At 37.9% G+C, this 9,724-nt stretch overlaps 1 non-coding gene across 1 annotated transcript; it reads right to left on the reverse strand.

Annotated features, from left to right (window-relative positions):
• Positions 1–738: 738 nt before the first annotated feature.
• On the reverse strand, positions 739–840 carry LOC145780425 (U6 spliceosomal RNA). Its single transcript, XR_014290653.1, has one exon. It is a non-coding gene; the product is annotated as a U6 spliceosomal RNA (small nuclear RNA).
• Between the last annotated feature and the right edge of the window lie 8,884 nt (positions 841–9,724).

The following is a 9,724-nucleotide window of genomic DNA, read 5'->3' on the forward strand; positions in this document are numbered from 1 at the left end:
AACGAAAAAAAATTAAAAAACGTCCATTTGCTAATAATAGCCGATAGGTTGCTGGCATAGGTAGCCTACTCAGCTTGCATTGACGATAATGTTTTAATTTGCAACGGCAAGTTTACTCATTTGGATAGATGTTGTATTGAAAACAAACGATACGATATAACATTCTTAACGTCGCATTTAATGCCTTACGTCAGGGGTCACCAAATGGCGGCCCGCGGGCCGCATGCGGCCCGCCATGCTGTATCGCTGCGGCCCGCGGAAGGTATCAACGTACAAGTATAACCAAAAATACTTTTCTTGAGGGTGTTAAAGAGCACGAAGGCAAAAAATACTTTCCTGGAAAGCATATTTTCGCATTGCATACGATTCCACCGACCGACCAATCAGATTATAGTTCTAGGTGGGGGTTGCTTAAAGTTATTCCAATGCGATGTCCAGCCACACTGTCCCAGTGGTTGATAAAAACGTCTGTTTTCGAATTTTGAAATTGTCTGTGAGCATAGGGTTGCTTATTTTAAGTTTGCAAATGTCATGTAAACACTAGTGCGAGTTTCACCGTTATTGTGTTTCACGAGCAGTGTTCTCTTTATGCAAGTTTTTGTTGACAAAATGGGTCGGTGTGCCAACTTAATTTATAATAACTTGGCAATATATTACATATAAATTTAGAGACTTTTTCTGATTGTATTATGAAAATATTTAGCTTAGTAGGCCTACTACAAAAGTTTTTTTTTTTTAAGAAATATGGAACGTTTCACGATTTTGCGTGTCATCCTTGCGCAGGAGCCATGCTAATCAGTATCGTTCCAATTATAGTATATGTACTGCCGAAGCAAGTACTGCAAAATGTTGATAATCAACAAATTCTTGCCACGCTGATGAGCACCGCAAGTGACAGTTGTCTATAATAAAAGAAAAACGGTTTTATAGATTCTCACAAAAAGGATGAAAAACCAACTCATTGCTTTTTTGAGGGAAGACTGTTCATAAATTACGATTTTTCGGTAATTTCCACAAGCGTTTGTTTCATGGTACCTGGTGTGATGATGTCTAGTTTAGCGTTGGTGGTGCCTTCAACATTTAGTTGCAGAATGGTCACACCTTGACCTACAACAGCTGGTGCTGTTCGCCCTGACAAGGGCGCTGTGCTTGGTCTGGGGGTGCCATTCTGATGATTGTTCTTCCGCATAACTTTATAGCGACAGTTGTAGCAAGTTTAGTTTCCCAAAGTCGGTGCTTGCGGGGGCGGCCACGTGGAGGTACTTGCTTTCTTCGGCAGAGAGTGCTGCTTGTGAGTGTGGTGAAATGCAGACGGCAGCACACATTATCAAGGATTGCCGGCTATACAGACCTCTTCATGGTATGGAAGGCCTAGTTTCCATCGATGACGACACCAGGCAGTGGTTAACCAACGGATGCCCTGACATATAGCGACAACACGAGAGAAGAGAAGATGGTACCTGGTTTCTTTTTCCCTGTTATTGGAGCCTATTTTTCGCTGATATGTTTGCAGGTCACTATTGTTGCCTGTATTGCGATGTGTCAAACATTTCCTTGTTTACTGAAACTGTTAATTGCAAGATATCTTTTGCGAAGCGAAGTAACAACACCACTCTTGCTTGGCGATGAATATTCTGATGAAACCGCTCGCCTCGCTATAAGTGCACAAAACAAGTGGCCTCTATTTATTAGGCATTGTTAAAAAAGTCAAAAGTGTTGTAAAAGGAGCTTGGCCTGGCAGTAGCGTTGTTCGATTAATTTTGTTGCTACGGTATTCTAACATAAATATGAACAACATGTAACGCTGGATACTGGGTACGAAATGCGTTCTTTTCTAGCATAAGAGTCAACCTACCTAACATTTTATTAGTGCGGCCCGCCACAGCTCTCCTTAGTGCCAAAGTGGCCCGCATGCAAAAAAGGTTGGTGACCCCTGCCTTACGTAGACGACGTAGTTGGCTTAATAAACCCAATGAACTACGCGTATTGAGGGTAGGCTACGTTCAGTGGCGTACGCAGGATTTTGTTCCATGGGAAAGGGGGCATTCGATATAATTTGACTTATTTTATCAAGAGTTGACTTATGCTACTCTATAGTCTGACCAAGGTTTAAGGTACCGTAGCTTATTTGTTAGTGAAATATAGACTCTCACGGTCTTTGCCTACCGTAGGCTATGTCACTGTACACAACACATAGGCTACCGATTCTGAATATGAAAAGCATGATAGTAGGCCTAAACGGAGAAGTAAAAACCATAATGCATGAGATCTTACGTAGGGCGATAAAATTACGAAAAAGACAATAGTGTTTTTAATTATCGTCCAGCAATAATGGTGAGAGCAAAATAATGATAAGCCGGAGTGCTGGGACTAAATTCACCTGATTAGAAACGAAAACCCCGAATCTAGGCTATTGCGTTTGCACCAAGGTGATAAACGCAACGTACACAATCAAATAAGTAATTTTAGACAAAGTCCAATCGTCGATTGTTCTTGCTAAACTCTGTTATTACGTCATCATAGTTTAGCTCTAACTCCCGATGAATGTACAATAATGCCAGTTCGTTGAGACGTTCTTCTCCCATTGTAGATTTCAAATAATTCTTTATGTAGCCTATACTTTAAAGTATACTGAAAGATCTCTCATTCGTAGCTGTTTTCCTGTTGTCACTGGTATAGTTGCAAATATTTGTATCAACGTTGCGATGTTGGGGAACGTTTTTAGGTCCACTGCGGCCTTGAAAGCATCAATAACGTTATCAGGTATACATGAACTGTTTCGCCAATGGATTTGCCATCTCAATTATTCTATTTTGACCGAATCTTTTCCACATAAAAGAAAAGAGCTGTACGTGCTAACGTTTTTTTCAATGGCTTCAAATGGTCGACTTGAACAATATTTCGGTAGCAGAGATTGAAGTGAAAATGCAATAGTTGTTTGGAAGCTGAATCGTTCTCGCAATTGCAGAAGACAAGCGTCTAAGAAAGGATAAAATACGCTTCTACGGTAGTATTCAGAAGGAGTGTCAGCTAGTACATTACTTCTCTGTTTTTGAAAGCGAGCTAATCTCGGTATAGTAGGCTAATGGCTTCACCGTATAGTTCCTCAGATCGGAAAAAAATAAAAACAACACTGTTAATTGCTTTGACAGTGCAATCCAAAACATATTAAATGCCTTAATCTACGTCGTGAACTACTAAAACATTTTAAGGGAGGGGCCATGGCTCAAATGCCCCCCCTGCGTACGTTAGTGCCGACAACGAGACGACCATACGGTCTACTAGTCAATTGCCATCCTACCGAAATGACAAAAAATACAAGAGAAAAATAAATAAAACGTTCCCGCGCTTCAACATAGCCTATACGCATCAAAAAAGCATATTTAAGATCAATCAATCATTTATTTTTCGTCATTAACGCGTCCGTACTTTTACCTAACTTCCTCAAGTTGTCAAACGGATAAAATGAACGCAATTCGTGGTAGAACACACCAATGTTGGGATTGATTCGCTATCAGTTTCTTCAATCTCTAGTCAGCATACAACCCAACGGTCACAAAACCCGCCGACATGCCAACAAATGTCGGCGACAATTTAAATTAATTAATATAGTTTTTGAAAAAATGCCGGGCTTGGGTTGTTTTATTTTTATCCACAGATATCCCACGAAAATACCCGTAGCATATCTACGGGTCTCTATCGGTCACCGACGGTTGCATCAACACAGCGCTCTATTGAGATGAATTGTAATTAAGTTAGCTAGGCCTATAGGCGTACGTAAAAGACTACGAAAACATTTTGCGTAGGCCTAGGCTATATAGGCCTATTATAATTATAGACCAAGGCTTTTTTGTAATTTAACTTTTACTTGCCCTTTATAATTACAAATAATTACAAAAGCAGACCATGCAACAAACCAATATAAAGAAAAAAGAAAGTGGGGCTGAAGGGCGAAAGAGACGAAAGCTGCAAGCAGCAGAAGCTGAAAAGTCAAGCAGACAAACTTATGTCCGATTATTATGTCCAATAATTTACTTGGTAGTAGGCTACAGTAGGCTATACACATAGCGTCACATGAAAAAGTAATAAGCCGTGTTGACTAGTTTTTATGTGGGAAATAACTTGGAAAGGCGCAATAGCGCAGCATTCTATCAAATTGATTAGCTCCGCAGTGAGAACAAAATTTGCACGACGAAACAATCTCACGTGACTGCCTTTGAACATTATAAAACGGCAATAATACATTTATTTTCTTCATGATTTGTTCATAAAGGACTTGTATGCAATATTTAACTTAAATTGTTAAAAGGGCGCACATTTAAATTTTGCCATGGGCGCCATTTTGCATAGGTACGCCACTCGTAGCAGTAGCCTACCGTGTCCCAGGTTATGTTATTTTAAAGAAATAATAATAAATAAACAAACTGTTCACTCGGTTGTGCAGAACTGTGCACTCGTCAGTAACAAAATAATTATCCCTGGCTAGCGGACATTTGAAAAAAAAACAATTAGCCTGGAAATTAATTTTTATTTTTAAAATTAAAATAATTTGTTTGTTCAACAACTAATTCCACAAGTTGTACCAAACTGAAAGAATAACGCAACAAACACCACGATAAATATTCAAAATGTAATAGCCTACTTTTGCAATTCTACTTTTGTGGCCTACGCCTCAGCGAATATGAAGACTTTTCGGCAACGTTATTCATAACAATCACTCACTGAGAACGACATGAGCATTGACGCTCGAGCTGAAATGCAACAGCCCGCCGCATTATGAAGTCTGTTCGGCAGCGTGATTCATGATCACTCACCGGGGACGACATGGGCATTGACGCTTGAGCTGAAACCCAACAGCGCGCCGCATATGAAGCATTTTTTGGCGGCGTATATTATTGCACGTCCCGATGTATGAGGGTACGACATCGGGGGTACGACATCGGCAGGGGACGACATCGTCGCCACCCACAGTTAATAAAGTTCATGAACATTTGGAACCTTTAAAATTCTGCCTTGATGAAATACAGTCAACACTCAACATCAACTATTGATCATACCATTTCAGAAGCAACAGGTATTTTGCATTACCTTACCTACAAAAATTGCTGTGTTGGTTGCAGCTGTTTCATCAAAGAATGCCTCATGTTGAAGTGATTTTCAACCAAATGCAATCTTGAGATATTGATGTGTTGAAAGTACATGAATATATATATAAGCAATTTCAAAAGTGCAATTTCTGTGATAAGAAACTCAAAAGTACTGTGAGAATTCTTCAAAAACACTTATGGCTGAAGCGAAGGAGGTGTGTGACTGCATATGCGTTGACATAATGGCTAGATATTCCTTCCCCAAACAATTAGTAGCTGCAAAATTGTTCAACAAGAGAAGCTTCAATAGCTTTAAGAATAAACTGCCCATACATGAGGTGGCAGTAACTGTTGAAGCATATCCCATCATCATAGAAAAAGAAAAGTTTGAAACTGAACTTGCAGTATTCTGCAGCAGGTCAGACATGCATGAATATTCCACGTTATTTGAATTGTTGACATTTATTCAGAAAAGTAATTAAATGATGCTCTCAGTGAAATTTCCAAACTGGTAAAATTCCCCCTGACCATTCCTATGACCACAGCAGAGCCTGAACGCTGCTTTTCAACATTAAAAAGAATCAAAACATTTCTGAGGAGTACCATCAATCAAGAAAGGCTCTAATCACTAAATGTTCTTGCCGTCATTTCAACGGAGAAAAAATTTTTCATCTCCCAGACATTAACGACAAAGTCATTTACCTTTTTGCTCAAAAGAAAACAAAAAGAATGTATTTTGTCTATAAATAAGCTTGGTTCCAGTTGATATGGAGCAGTTTATTTGTAAGTAACTTAGGTAAACAGTGGGATAAACTACAAAACTACAAAACAAAACAAGTTGTATCCACCCTAGTTATACTGCATGTGCAGCATCCACTGTAGGAACTTTGTGTCTTTTGTTTATTTGTTATTCATAGTAATGAAATAACCCATTATAATAAAATTTGTCAGACAATCCATAAGAAATCTTGTATTTCAGCAAAAGAAAAACTTTGCTGGATCATCCATGGCCTTGACTGAGTAACTCACTAGTTAGCGGAGAGTTCAACTCGTCAATGATGCAAAACACCAATTTGGGAAAAGAAATGTCTGGACAACCAATGGCAACAGTTTTGTATTTATATATTCACAGACACACATAATCAAATCTTCAGAAGACATCCTAAAGTTAAGTATGTACTGATTAATTAATCTTTTAATGTTTCGGGTTAGACCTATTAATAGCCTATCGAATTTGTTAAAACTAGTAACTATTTACAAAACAGTGCTTATATGTATATTATATATATGATACGGCAAATAATTTTAACCAATGTATATTGTATAGGCTAGATTGTCACTCTCATGTTGGACACTTCCTTGTTACTTGTAAATTAGGAGAAAAAGTCTGCTTTGAATTCATCGTATTTTTTGTCCCAACAATCATAGTTGTAGCAATATCCCGATATCAATTGAGCAATTGTGTTCAAACTGGAAATTGGTGTTTTCATGTTTAAATTTCACAACAATTTACTACCAGATTGCTTCTCCAACTGTTTTAAATATGTCAAAGAGGTTCACAGCCTGTGTACAAGAAAGCATGATAATGATTCTCTAAACATTCCATACTTCTCAAAAACGCTTGTAACTCAGCATTCAATAGAATTCACAGGTGCAAAAACATGGAACGAATTTCCTTCTTCAATTAGAAAGAGTGATACAAAGTCACTTTTTGTCCACAAACTAAAGCAATGTTCATTTAAGCAAACAAAACGGATACGCAATAGAAAGACAACGTAGAAAGGCTGTTTTTGCATTCTTATAAAGATTCCAGTTGAAATCCGAATTACTTTACAAAAGATTAGGCCTACCTAACAATAATGTTGACTGCTTGTGCTGTACTTTTATGTTTGTAGATATTAACAGCAAACGCAACACTCCATAACTAACACGACACCAAAGGAGGTGAGAGCTTCATCAACACCATCAGGACATCATCATCTACCAGCTCATCCATTCCATCACCCACCAGGACAAGAAACAATAACTTAAACTGGATCTCAAACCTCAATCGTCGACTCGTCGTAGGCTACTGTGTGACGTGCAGTCTAACCATTAAAAGAGCCCAACACCTGCTCTCCTGGGCCACATTGAAACGAGCTTTTGCCTGAGGATGGGTTTCTTTTATGTTCGGTTTTCTTTCTCCATCTTATTATTATTATGATTACTGCTGAGTGCTTATCCACATCAATATTGGAACTGACAAATTCAATCCACAACACTTTTCATTAGGATGTCATTCATTACTACATTTGTGCTTGTTTATGTTTTATTTTTTACTGTTTGTTTTTTGGGTTTTGTGGCCGTGCTAACTAGACATAGCCTATACTACATGATTTTCTATTCAGGCACGTTTTAAACTTTTCAAGGTTTTGCCACCTTTTCCCGTTCATTAACGTGCTGTTAGGCCTATATCGACTATTGTAGTTGTACAGTAGTTAGTAGTATCTTTTTGGTCTCGGATGCGTTATAATGACAAAAAATAAAATGATTTACTGATATTCATATTATGAGCAAAATGTTCTCATCTATTACTTCAAATTTCCTATTTTGCACCAACCTTTAAGAAAAAGCAATTTTTTTATTTCAAAGTTCTAAAAGTCCACATTTTCAACTGCTCAAAATTTTTATTTTTTGTCCTGAAAACACCAGGAATGGCATTTTAGAGCATATAAAAGTGCAAAATTTTCTGGGGGAGCAGGCCCCCCTAGGAAGCTCGCGCCTTCGGCGCTCGTCTGTTCCTGTTACATTATAATGTCATACTTGCCATCTAAATTTGCAGCACCCCCATCACCAAAGGTCACGAGCCGCCACTGGCTGTGACCATAAAAAATAAGAGACGTTTTGTTGTCAGTTGGGACCGAAGAACTTCAAGCTAAAAATTAAAGACGTCTCTTTGTGGGTTCTTGGCAAGAAAGAAACTTAAAGACTATCGATTTGTGCTTGAAGATTCAACTGGACGAATCCAAGCAAGTTGTGTGGAACTTTTAATGGCCTAGATTAGAAGACTCCAGAAGGGGTTAGACTTCATATACCCCTATACAACTACGGTAGCCTACTGTGCATTTAATTTTTTTTTTCTATTTTTTACGGTCATTGCAGTTAGGTTTTTATAACTACTGTAATTGTTTGTGTGTGTGTAATTTAATTTTAATTGTTAAGTCCAGTATTTAATATGTCTACACTCGGTGTCGACAAGGACTCGACCGCCGTCGACTCGATTGGGTTTAAACCCGATGATGTTCTTTGCGGTCGGGCAGGCCATTTTGGGGAGGGAACCAGTAATGATGAGGCTAAGTTAGTTAGGGAGGCCCGGTATCTTAAAAGGGATATTTTGACTCGAATTGGAGAACTTTCTGTAGCCCTAGGTTCTTTGGGTGATAAGCAGAAATTGTTAATTTTTAGATCTAAGTTCTCTACTTTGGAAGAGGATTTACGGCATTTCCATGCACTTTTGAGTGAAATTTTTAACTCTAAAAATTTTTGTAGAACTTCATGATAGGGTAGATCCCGAATTTAACTTGTTAAAAAATAACTTAGAACAAAAAGAAAGTGAGTACTCCGATATGTTGGAGCTGACATACATCCTGAGGATTCAATTTACTTTTCTTTGTCAGAATGCAGAAGAAATGATATTGTGAAAAAGAAATACAGTAACAAAAGGAAAAGGTGGCAAAACCTTAATGGTTTTAAGACGTGCATGAATGGATCTAATATTGCGGTATGCATCAATAAATATAGTTAAGCACGGCCACCAAACCTGATACTTCAAAATAAGTTGATGAATTAGTTAAGAATCAGTCGCCTCCTCGTTCCTGGAACAACTGGAGCGCCAATTCTTAAAGCAATGAGAACACGACTGAACCCAACATCACAAAAACAAACTAATATACACAGTTACACGCACATATTGAAATTACGTAACGGACTATCAAAACAAGGACTATTTACAGATTTCATACAGAAATAAAGTGTTCGCAGCAACGATATTAAGTAGCCTATAGATTGCAGAACAAATACATAATATGGCAGCTCATTATCAAGATAAAATAGTTAAAAAAGCTTTGTTTTTTTAAATTAATTTTCTGCGCATGTAAGAGCCAGGGACCTCAGAATACTTCAGAGATCCCTGGTAAGAGCATAAGAAGCATAATGATATAGCAGCGTGTTTTTGGTGTTTCTAATAAGAGTTGAATCATCTTTTATAGCGTCAATGAGGGATGGAGTGTTTTTGGTATCGCTAATGAGAGGTGGAGATTCTTTGGTAGTGCCGATGAAGGATGTAGTGTCTGAGTTGTTTCAAGCATCTTTTCCAAACCAACCTAAATAATAATCTTACGAAAAGTCAAACGATCCTCTGAACGAACATAATAGCTTATAATAATCAGGGAGTAGTTAGATGCAAGCTGGTAGTAACTTAGTGATATATTCTTATCTGGCAAATATTAAATTATGCAAAATGGTATAGTAGCTTATTCATGGAAGAGCAAAGATAGTAATCATCATCCTTATCCGGTCGGGTGTAATATATGATAAGATATACGTATGGTAAGATAGGTTAATGTATATCTTACCATACGTATATCTTATCATATATT

The sequence above is a fragment of the Aplidium turbinatum genome, chromosome 11, assembly GCF_918807975.1.
Source record: "Aplidium turbinatum chromosome 11, kaAplTurb1.1, whole genome shotgun sequence".
Lineage (NCBI taxonomy): Eukaryota > Metazoa > Chordata > Ascidiacea > Aplousobranchia > Polyclinidae > Aplidium > Aplidium turbinatum.